Source organism: Echeneis naucrates, chromosome 19 (genome assembly GCF_900963305.1).
Source record: "Echeneis naucrates chromosome 19, fEcheNa1.1, whole genome shotgun sequence".
NCBI lineage: Eukaryota > Metazoa > Chordata > Actinopteri > Carangiformes > Echeneidae > Echeneis > Echeneis naucrates.
The window spans coordinates 9,807,581-9,818,681 of NC_042529.1; positions in this window are offsets into that span (position 1 = coordinate 9,807,581).

Genomic DNA, 11,101 nt, shown 5'->3' on the forward strand with positions numbered 1-11,101 from the left:
CATGGCCGACTATGGTACAGTTTTCTCTCAAACAGATGAAGGTAGCTAATAAACACTCATATCACCAGACCTGATAAATTCAACACCTGTTGCTCCTTCTTAAATTTTCTGTATAAACGTGTACTGGACACACTTTGGTAAAATCTCAGATTTACTGCACGCAGTAAAAGAGCAGCTGGGGAATTAACATGGTGTTTAGGTTAAATGGAAAAGAATCACAAAAGCGCGACATGCTTCCCACGTCTGAGCAGCTATCTCCCATAGAAACCTTGACATTGGCTTGCCACTGCATCAGTAGTTTGTGTGAGTGAACCTCCAACCTCCCCAGCTATTTACTGCCTCAGTGCTCCTTTAAAACATCCCATAGCTGGGGGCCCCAAGCTGCTCAGTCCTCTACACAGTCCCCCCTCCTCAACCACCACCACTGCCACCCTTCCCAGTCCATCTGAGGTTACTGCTACAGGACTGATAAGCCAAACAAAGAGCACTCAAATTATACTCCCTCAACTAATACATCATGTGACATTTTGACAAATGTCAACTTCCTGCATTGTTGTCTTTTATTTGTGACCCCAGGATGAACCCCTGGAAAGAGCAGTATGTACAGCAATGCAGCCACGACGTCATGTGGCTTGCGCATGCTAAACTAAAAGGTTTAGCAAGTATGATGAAAATGAAATGGAAAATATTTTAAATGATCTATGTCAAGTCTGATCAAGGTCCTGAAAATGCATTTCATTAATGAAATCAACTGATTATTTTGCACACGTGCTTCCTCAGTGCTGAAGGATTTTCATTGGTCTTTGCAAAATGTAGAAAGCACGCATTAAACTCTCCGCCTCCATCAAACCAACTCTTCTCTTTATTATGTCCTTGTGCGTGGCTCGAGTGAGGTATGGACATGGCAGAGCGGGAAACACTCAGGAAGGTGGAAGCGGAAGCGATGGGAGAGTAGTTGGGTGTGGACTTCCGTCAGTCCCTGGGGGAGTTGGAGGGAAGTGGCCAGAGACAAAGCTCCAGAGATGAGAGGGGCAGAAGGGGCAAAGTGCTGCTGGACACTCCCTTGTAGTCCAGCACAACAACACCCCACCTAGCACATAGGTCCTGTGCTCCCTGTTGTCCAACTATTTAAAGAGTCAGATTCCATAAATTAGGCTCAAAACTACGAGACAATAACTGTTACAAATCATCAAAATGCCTCCCACAGTCTGAAGGCCTATAAATATTTTAAGTCCTTTTTTTTTCTATCATGCCTTTTTTGTTTGTAGACAAATCTGAAAAGAGGTTCTTCCCCCTTTGTGTGCACATAGGGATTTTTTTGTGGCTTCATGATTCAATCTTTCCAACAGCTTGAGCCACAAGCCGCTGGTTGTTCTGCTGGTGTAAGACCAAAACAGTGGTTGCGATGCTCTGACAGACACAAATATCAAATATTTAACCTTTATCCAGAACCAACCTGCTGGTCCTAAATGACTGGATCTCTGTGGGCTTTCTGCTGCCCTCCTCTCACACTGGTCATGTTCGGTCTGTGCTTTGGCAGTTTACATTCCAACTGTCCGTCAAACACTTCAGGAAGAGACACAACAATCCTAGGTTGTCATGCAATATACAAATCTTATCTTTCGAGACCTATTATTTAAAGTTCTCGGAGTTTCTGTGAATATGATGCATGTGGATTTAGCCCAAGGTCACAAAGCAAAGATATATCGAGGCCGTGTCAGTGCAGTTTCTGCATAAACCAAATTAGTGAGGAGTGATGCAGAAACAGCTGTGGATTTCATCAGGGTTTATTTTCCCCATAAACAGCTCCCGGTTACCCAACTCCATGCAACCAGACTTCAGTGGTTGTGCATCCTGCTGCCTCTCCATCAGCTCAGCACCAGCTGAGAGCGAGCATGACACTCATGGCCACACTTTGGCATCCCAGGGCCCCAGCTGACGATTTCTGGTTCCCATAACACTCTCGCACAGCTGGGAGTGATGATTCACAAATGGAAACTGTCAATGCTCAGGTCTGAGAACATGATCACTGGTTATGCACTAATCCTCAGACCAGCAACCAAACAGCACACTTCAAGACATGCTTCTATTTTACCCACCTCAGAGCAGGGGAAGTTTTGTAAAGGCACAAACTCATACTGATCTTTGTGTGGTCAGCAATTGGCAGCGAATGATGTGGAAAAAGTAACCTCTTTTCACTGAGCAGAGCGACAGAGGGAGAGAAAAACGTGGTCAGCCCCAGAATGGAGTGGGCAGTTTGGTTGGGTTGAGAGGTCAAGGCAGAATAGAGAACAAGTGTAGAGCGGTGCAAGAGCATGTTTATCTGGCCATGTTATCCCTCTGAAGTGCTGAAGGGAGGAGAGCGAGGAGCCTCCTTTGTTCCTCAAGAGCCTGCAGATGGCTGTAATCCCTTCCAAAATGCACACTGAAAATCAATCAAGACAGGGTGGACATGGTGTATGAGTGTGGAGGCGGGCGGCACTTTTCTCAGGGAGGGGGTCCCGCAAAGAAACACAAGTTGGGTCAAACAAACGTCTTTGCTGCTTTCCCGCCAAAAAAAAAAGTATTGTAAGGAAAGACAGAAGGAGTGAATTGCGACCCCCTCCAACGAAGGCCCGCTCTCTACCCCTCCGTTTGAGCTCGCCACAGCTGCCATCTCCCCACTGCATCCCGGGGCTGACATCGCCCGCAGGGGGTACGACCACAAAAACCTCCCAACGCTGACATCACACTCTAATAAGGCTGTTTACAGACATCCACTGCGGCAGGAAGTGGGGAAAAAGGCTCACATGAAGGGATCGACATTGTGTGACAGATTCATCCTCTGGACATCATAAATGCCTGTCAAAAATGTGAACATAATTCATCATCAGTAGCGGTTGCGATATTTCTGGATAAATGAGGAGGCACAGCCCCACGTTTCGCAAAACAGTTAAATCTTCATTAATATTTTAAACATTCATGATCATTGTATGATTATTTCTTATAGAACATTTCCTCTTAGGACAAAATTCTCATCTCTACGCCAAACTCCTTATTAGAGGATGACATTACACGGACTCGTCATGTGGTGAGGTCATCCCCCTGGATACTCAGCACCAGACTGAGAGTCTACTGGGTAGCACAGCTGTCTTTGAAGGGGCTCTCCAACGCTGCCAATTAACCACCAGGATTAGGGTTCACCAACAAAAACTTGCCCACACAAAGAGCAAAAAGTTCCTGGACAGATCAGTTCAGTTGTCCTCTCCCTACCTGCCACCCACCTCTGTTTTCCCATAATCCTTCTGTACTATAGCACAGCCCCGCCTCCTTTCTTCCACCTGTTTGTTCTTCTCCTCAGAGCAGTTGTTTTAGGTTACCTCCTCAGAGACATGTACGGTGCCTATTGTTCAAGATGTTTATTAAGGAAAGAGGTAGGCAGGAACGAAACTGCCACTCACAGTGTTTTGTTATGTTACTAGTATCTCCTTGCATTTTTTTTTTTTCCTGAAATCCTCACCTTTGGGGCAAGATTAGTGAACAGATACTCCTGTTGCACCGTGCTGCAAAGTATGTGAAAAGGTGATAATACTTGGTATCATGTTAATTTTGCGGGTTTCATTTATTAATATTTAGAACAAATATACTCATTGATATATTTTTTGGAAGACATAATCAATACATGCTCACGTTCTTAATTATTATTTCTTAAAATATGTTGCTGACATATTGCATTCTGGTCTAATGTGACACTTGTTGGGTTCCTTTGAGTCTAAAGAGAAGTACATGAAACTAAGACCAAAAAGGGTTTCACTTTGGATTTAAATCATCAAAACAATATCAGATTTGTAGGTAATAGTGTGATTGTGGTTTTGATATACTCACCACTGAAACCTCTGATTCAACTGCAATACAGTCAAGGAAAGAAATATTTCTTGTGTTATGGCAACAATGTCCATGTTAAATGCCATTTATAAACGATTTTAAATGCTTTAAGCGCCACAAATAAAATTCAATTCACCAATGAAGAATCAATTATCATGAGACAAATATTTTAAAGCCTGAGCACATGCTGCTAAAAAAGCTCCAGATGTCAGTTTCTGTTTGGAAAGTGTGCAAACTGAGTCTTCAGCAGTGTGTGATAGTGCAGACTGTGGGACTCTTTAACATAAGCAAACCAAATTCAAGTTCTTCAGTCACGGTGAAATGTGACAACACTAAGTGGCTTCTCCACTTTTCATGTTGGATTGGGTGAAAACGAAAAAAAAAAAAAAAAAAAAGCAGCAGAGAAACTTGTGAAGCCAATAATGCATCAGACGTGCTGACAGTCAGGCTGTATGTTTAGATTCTGACAAAGTGCACTGGCACATTGTGCATCAGCCCAGCCGCTGTGGCCTGTCTGATGTGTCAGTAGCTCCCGAAGCTTTCCTCTCCCTTCGCTCTCCGCTCATTCCAGGGGAACATGTGCGCTGGAATTCTCCCCCAATTAAGACAGGGATTAGCCGGGTCCACTGTGGGAACCAGCCGAGTGTGGGAAAGCAGATTGTCTGTCCCTCTCTCCTTCCCTCACCGACACTCAGCCTCATTTTCACTGGCTCTTGTTCATCAAGCTGCCTCCCTCCCCTGTCTTTCTCACCCTTACTGTAACTCTTCCTCCCCTCTTTTCTCACCCTATATTCTAGTCTCTTTTCCACACTCCATTTTCATCACTTTTTTACCTTTAGTGGCTCACTCTGTTAACCCTGACCCCAGAGAATCAAATTTTCATTGTTTCCCCCACTTATCTTTTATAATTATACACACTGATCCCCTTTCTAGTTTTTTTTCCTTCTTTTCATTCTTTTTTTTCCTCGCTCATAGCCACCCAGAATCTCCATAGCTTTCAGCGCTAATTCTTCAAGGTTTTCTGAAGTGCACGGTTCCTCTCTGCTCCCTTCTCTTGCCCCGTCCCTCCTCCCTCTTAATGCCTCTTCAGCCTTCATACTGAAAGCTTGTCTGGAGGGAAGCCGGGCACTCTTGCATGAATAGTCTGAGACTGTCAGACTGAAAGAGGGGGCGAAAAGACAGCTCATCAGAAAAGAAAAGACAGGTGCCTCATAAAACAGAGCTACAGACCGTTTATGTTAGTGTTTTTGCATTTTCCTCTATAATATCCAACACAAAACAATGTTTTTGATTGTTCCTATCATTGATACAGTCCAAATGCCATATGGATTAAGTTAAAAATGCATCTTGTACATATGATGGCCATGGGAGGAGCTTGATGTAAACATCAATGGGAACTCCCTGCTCACTTTTCCATTGTATTTGCATTTCTTTCTCAACATCTTGCAATACTTTGACTTTCACATCAGATTCCTATCCCACTGTCTCCACATTCCTCTTACTCAGTGTCACCTTTTCTTCATTTCTTCATGGTTCCCACTCTCTCTCTCCTTTCCTTGTGTTCCCATAAATCCTTTCCCTGTGCACTCCTCCACACAAGGCTTGTCCATTCCAATTATGGCAGGGCCGCCCAGCCCCCGGCTCACACACTCTGTACACACAGCCCGCTCTCATTAAGCCTGTATCAATTAGGCATTAACCTCCTAAAACAAAGGGCCTCTTGATGAGCGGCCCATCGCAGGCCATGTGAGGTACTTCCTCTGAATCGCTCCACCCTGCTTCCCATCCTCAGAGCAACACATTCATCCAACCTTTTTCTCCCTTTGCTGGGCACAAGACAAATCAGGGCCTTAGGTAACAACAGAGCAGATGAAAGAGGAGAAAGCATCAAATGTTTACTCGCAGTTGATTGGGTCAGGGTCTTACTATACAGGTTTCTAGTGAAGCCTAGGAGAATAGAAGGGCTTAAAAATGATTAGAATTTATCTGACAAGTGTTACATGCTATTATGTAATACAGTAATAGTTGATAGCAGTTTTCAATTCCAAATTATTAAAAGAACACAAAGAAAAATAGGAAAAGAAAATCTAAAAGACTATAGCAAAGCAATTGATTGTGGAGGTTAGAGCCTGATATGAGCATAGTTTCTCTGGAACTTACACAACCTTTCAGAAAAATAGACTCAATTTATAATATGTAATGTACAGTATCTGACAAGTTCTGGACATGTAATTCCAACAAGTGCAACACTATACACAAACTAACACAATATTACAGGATGAGCTGCAACAGTTCTGTTGTGAAAGTGGTCGTGTAAATGTAACATTTGTGTTTCTTAAGGATGAACTTTCATATGATGCAGATGGTATTACACTGGAAGACAGAATGCAACTTGAACACAAGATATAAAAAATTTTAATCATAACTGTATAACTGTAATTGCAACTCACGTATGTGCCCGACATAAGGCTGTGACTGATGTAAATATTTAACAGATTTGATGGCTGTGTGCGTTTGTTGTCAGAGTGTTCCAATATATTGGGAGAGACACAAAAAATTTATGTGATGTGTGACTTATTGCACTATATTTTCCAGAAAATTTCATATGACTGTCTCCAGAATACAGTTGAATGAATTCTTATCTATATTACTTTGCATTACATCATGGCGGCCCGTCTTAAGCTGGTGAAGTATTCTGTTTTCACAGTTGTTAGGATAACAGCATATGATCTAAATGACACTTTTAATGTTACTGTAAATAGCAAAACTACCATTTTGATTATATCCTCTTTTGCCACATTTGTAGGACTAAAACGGTGACTTATTTCCTTGGGGACCAACTGTGATGAACCAGATGAACTCCTGTACTACGGTGTTTGTTTACTCTGGTTATATATAGTATTTGTAACAAATTTGCAGAGGCCTCTGCAGACACATCCCCTCCCTGTCTTTGTTGGTGGTGAAGCATAGCACAACCTGGCTTTAATTTTCCCACAGATCTGCCGTTGAGAGGAGTGGTCCCCAGCACCCAAACGCTTTGGCACAGTGACTATGTTGGCAGGGACCCAAACTGAACACCCCCCACCTCTTTTCCCAGGGCCCTGGGAGTGTAATACACCACTAACAAAATCCCACTTCCCATTCCTCTCAAACTTTCACACCCCTGCTACCCCCTCCCATGGCTGGCATGCCCCCTGAAAGGGAGATTGGGGTGACATGCATATGACGCTTTCCATCTCCTCCACTTTTCCCAGCATTCCCCTGAGTAATTTTGCTTCAACTTTTTTCAACATATAGCTCAAACATAAACAACATGTAGCTTTTTGACATATGTTTACTGTCTATGTCTAAAGTTATGTCAGCCATTACCCCCAACAGGAAACCCAGTCCCCAAACCATGCTTGGAAAAATGAGCAGACCCTTTCACGCTTTAAGGATTAAAGTGAATAGTTGCCCATTCAACCCATCAGTGGGGTTATAAATATGAACCTTCATTCTGGAAAAAGCCCGGCTTGTTTGTGCCACAGTTCTCAGCGCAGCACTGAGGGAAAGTATTCACAGGCGTGTACGCGTCTGGGTAACATGTAATGACATTATTCGCACCAGGGTGACCCCTCATTGTCACTGCGCTTTCTTCTCCGAAGCTCATGAAATTGACATAAGCTTTACAAACATTCCAGGCATTTTTTTCTCAAGGCTTTCTTTGGGGGGGTTTATATAGAAAACCAACAGAATGAGCAGCACCACCTAGTGATGTAAAACACAGGATGGTAAAATGCTTCAAAACTGCTTATTCATTTGGATATAAATCCAACTGAATAAGCAGAAGTATGAAGTAGCACACAATCAATGACGCAGAGAAATAAATGCTGCGTGACTGGAATTTAACTTTCAGATTATTTCACACATGTGAGATTTATAAATTAAAATATTATGCAAATGGATTCAGCTTCAGATTCCAGTTTTCCGAATGAGGAGCTGTCTCCTTTAACCCATTGTGTCATTGAGATGTGTGATCTCTTTATACCTGCATGTAGTAGTCTAATGTAACACTTCTCTGAAAGGCAACATTATATGCCTTGCACATTAAGTGTCTTCCTGACCTGTCCAGGTGGTTGTTGATGAAGTCCTGAAGGTCCAACACCCACGTCTCAGCAACTGCAGCTCTGGTGATGAGTTGGACGTGCTCCTTCTCCAAGCTCTCCTGTTTGGAGGCCCAAGGCCAACGCCACTCTCCAGTTTGGCCAAGATCTGGCCTCTTTGAGCCCTGAAAACATCTGTTAATATGAGCCTGGTGGTAATCTATATTTTCTTATTGTCAACAATCAGCACTGCAGACGTGGCTAAACCACAGCAGAAAGAAATCCTCAAAAGTAAAAGCTATATGCTCCTATCTGTTTTCTAAATAGTTCAGTAATAGCTTATAACTTTTTGGCAGAATTGCATTGCTTGGTGTGGAGAGTAACAAACAGGGAAGAAAAGATTCATTATTACATTATTGTTCTTTGTCATTTCATGAGATTTGAATAATGTCCTTTAATCAGTCTAAATGCTGGCATTTAAGAAGATGGGAATATTACCTGTATGCAATAAGCAGGCTGTGGTGGATGCTGGAGATCTTCTGTAGCCTCTTCTTGCAGGAGCAAGCTGTTCCTCCCTGACCCTGTAGGATGAACGCACATCCTGCAGCATACTTTCCATAAAGGCTCTCATCTTAGTTCCCACTGAAGGGCTCTTACCACCTGGGTGAGAAGATGCACAAATGAAAGAGACGAGAGGACGTTAAAGGACTCCGGAGATCGTCACGTCTGACTTTATCCAACACTTTAGTTCACTCCTACTCACAGTTATGTCCTTTATATAGCAGACTAGCCTGACACGCTATTCCTCTCAGCTCTTTGACTTAGAGCTGCAGCTTTGAGTTCTGCTCTTCTGCTTACTTCGCTTGGCTTGACACATCTCTATTTGAACACATTTCCACATATTTAAGCTGCTTTGACACTATTACAACCTTCGTTAAGAAGCTGCACAACAGTGAGAGCATCTGCAACAACTTCGCCACTGTCCTGTAAATCAGTATGTGTGACTGTTCCTCTTCACAGCGCTCTGCTCTGATAGCTTCCGCTTATGGATGGCCCTCTGGTTCTCCTGGTTCTCTTTACCCATAGCCACCCTGCTGTCCAAACACAGGCTCAACCACACAGCCAGCCACATCACAGGAGGAAGCAAAGAGACCACATCACACACACACACACAGTGACTAAAACCAGAGCAGAAATCAAAGAGTGAGCCACAGAGCAAATGCATGTGGGATGAACACTGGGTCATACATCCTGAGAGGGGTTTGGCTGTTTGATGACTGGAAATGGAAAGATAATGATGTCTCATCTTAATTCAGCTCGTGCAGCAGGAAATTACAAACATGAAATGGCCCCTCACACTCTCTCCTCCAGTTTCTTCTGCTGTTCAACATGACTGTTCTTCATTTTTTCCACGATGACTTTCATCTCATTCTGGTTTCCAAAAAGCTTTCTCTCAACAGAAGACACAGTTTAAGAAACAGCTACTGAAACTGTACGTAGATCTAAGAATGGTTTACTGATACATGCTAAAGCTATAAGGGCCATTGGCCATCCAAAACTACTCACCATTCTTTCCATTGTTTTTTTTACTAGTTGTCAAGTGCTGCCAGATCTTCAGGCTGTTCATAGAGTGACTTAAAACTGAACCTACCATTTCAGACAAATAGTGAAAATATTCAACTTTGAAGATTTGAGTTTAACCCAAAAAGAAAATCTGTCACAAGCCCAAAGAAAATATCTTACATAAAATCTTTTTACTGGACCCAAAAGACTTTGATTGTGTGCTAAGAAGGCTTTCTTTGCAAGTAAAACACAGAAAATCATGAGGAATATGTTACAGCTTTGCACTCTGAGGTAAATCTTTTGGCACTGATTGGAAAAACAGGAAATTTTGACCAGCATGTTCTGCTTATGTTGGAGCTGTATGAGTCTCAGCATTGGCTGGGCTTCTATTTTGATGGCATGAATGATTCTATTAAAGTAGTGTGTCAGGAAACACAATCAAAACTGCTTCTCACCTTGACTCTGGCATGTGGCTGATCAAGGCCTGTACCCTGTCCAGCTCTCCATGAAGGCCGTGGGTGGTAGTCCCGACACTCTGCTGCTCCTCCAGCTGCCTTGGGAGGGACCTGCAGCTCAGCACTCGGCTCCTCAGTCCTGGCCAGCTCATTGTTGTGGGCCTCAGCCAGCATCAGGTAGCTCTCCTTAAGAGCTGCATGCTTTTCTTTCAAATCTTCATTGCTCTTTTCTCCCACTTTCAGATGAGCATCAGCTGACTGAAGTTGCCCCGATGGCTTGTTTAGCTCCGTCTCAAGGCCCGCTATCACAGTGTCTTTATTTAGTATATGAATTAAGTGCAGAAAAACAACCTTAGGGATTTGGGATCACAATATATGTGGGGTCGTAGAGTTAACCTGCACTTACTTTCCCTTTTGTTTTTCAGCTCAAATGTCTCCTCTAATCTTGCTGGTCTGAATTTTCTCCTCCAAAAGTTCCTGAAAGATGAGAGAGAAAACAAATCCCTCTGGTGCCATACAGAATACATACACTTAACCCTTTAATGCATTTCATTGACCATACCTTCAGTTTTTCCTCTTCACTCTGGACCAGCCTGCAGGATAGATCTGTGTTTGAGCCCACTTTGGTAAGTAGGCATTCACTCTTTTCTTGTAGTTGGTGCTAAGGTGAAGAGAGATCAACTATCACCTATGTTGACCATGCCTCTATGACTTTACAGAAGTTTACCTCTTAGAAGCATTTTGATAGTATACATGGCCTATAATATTATTACATTATCATCTACTCTTTAATATAGTAGCCTCCACTTGCGGATTGAGGAGTTTTTGTGGACAATTTTGCAAACTTTTCTTTTAGCTTAGCTTGACAATAAGAAAGTAACCATTAGTGCTAACAAGACCATATAGTTTGCTTACATTTTCCTCTGTCAGAGCTTGAAGTAGCTCCTGATGGTTGTCTGAAGTGGACTGGTGCTGAGAGTCCGTCTTCATTCAGAACCTGCCAAGTTATGGAGCTCACTGTATCCACCAACAAGATGTTGCCATGGTGTAAAAACACAACCAACAAGCTGTTTTTCTCTCTCTCTCTCTCTCTCCCATTTGTTCTCCATTTGATACTTCAGTTTAATGTTTATTTAG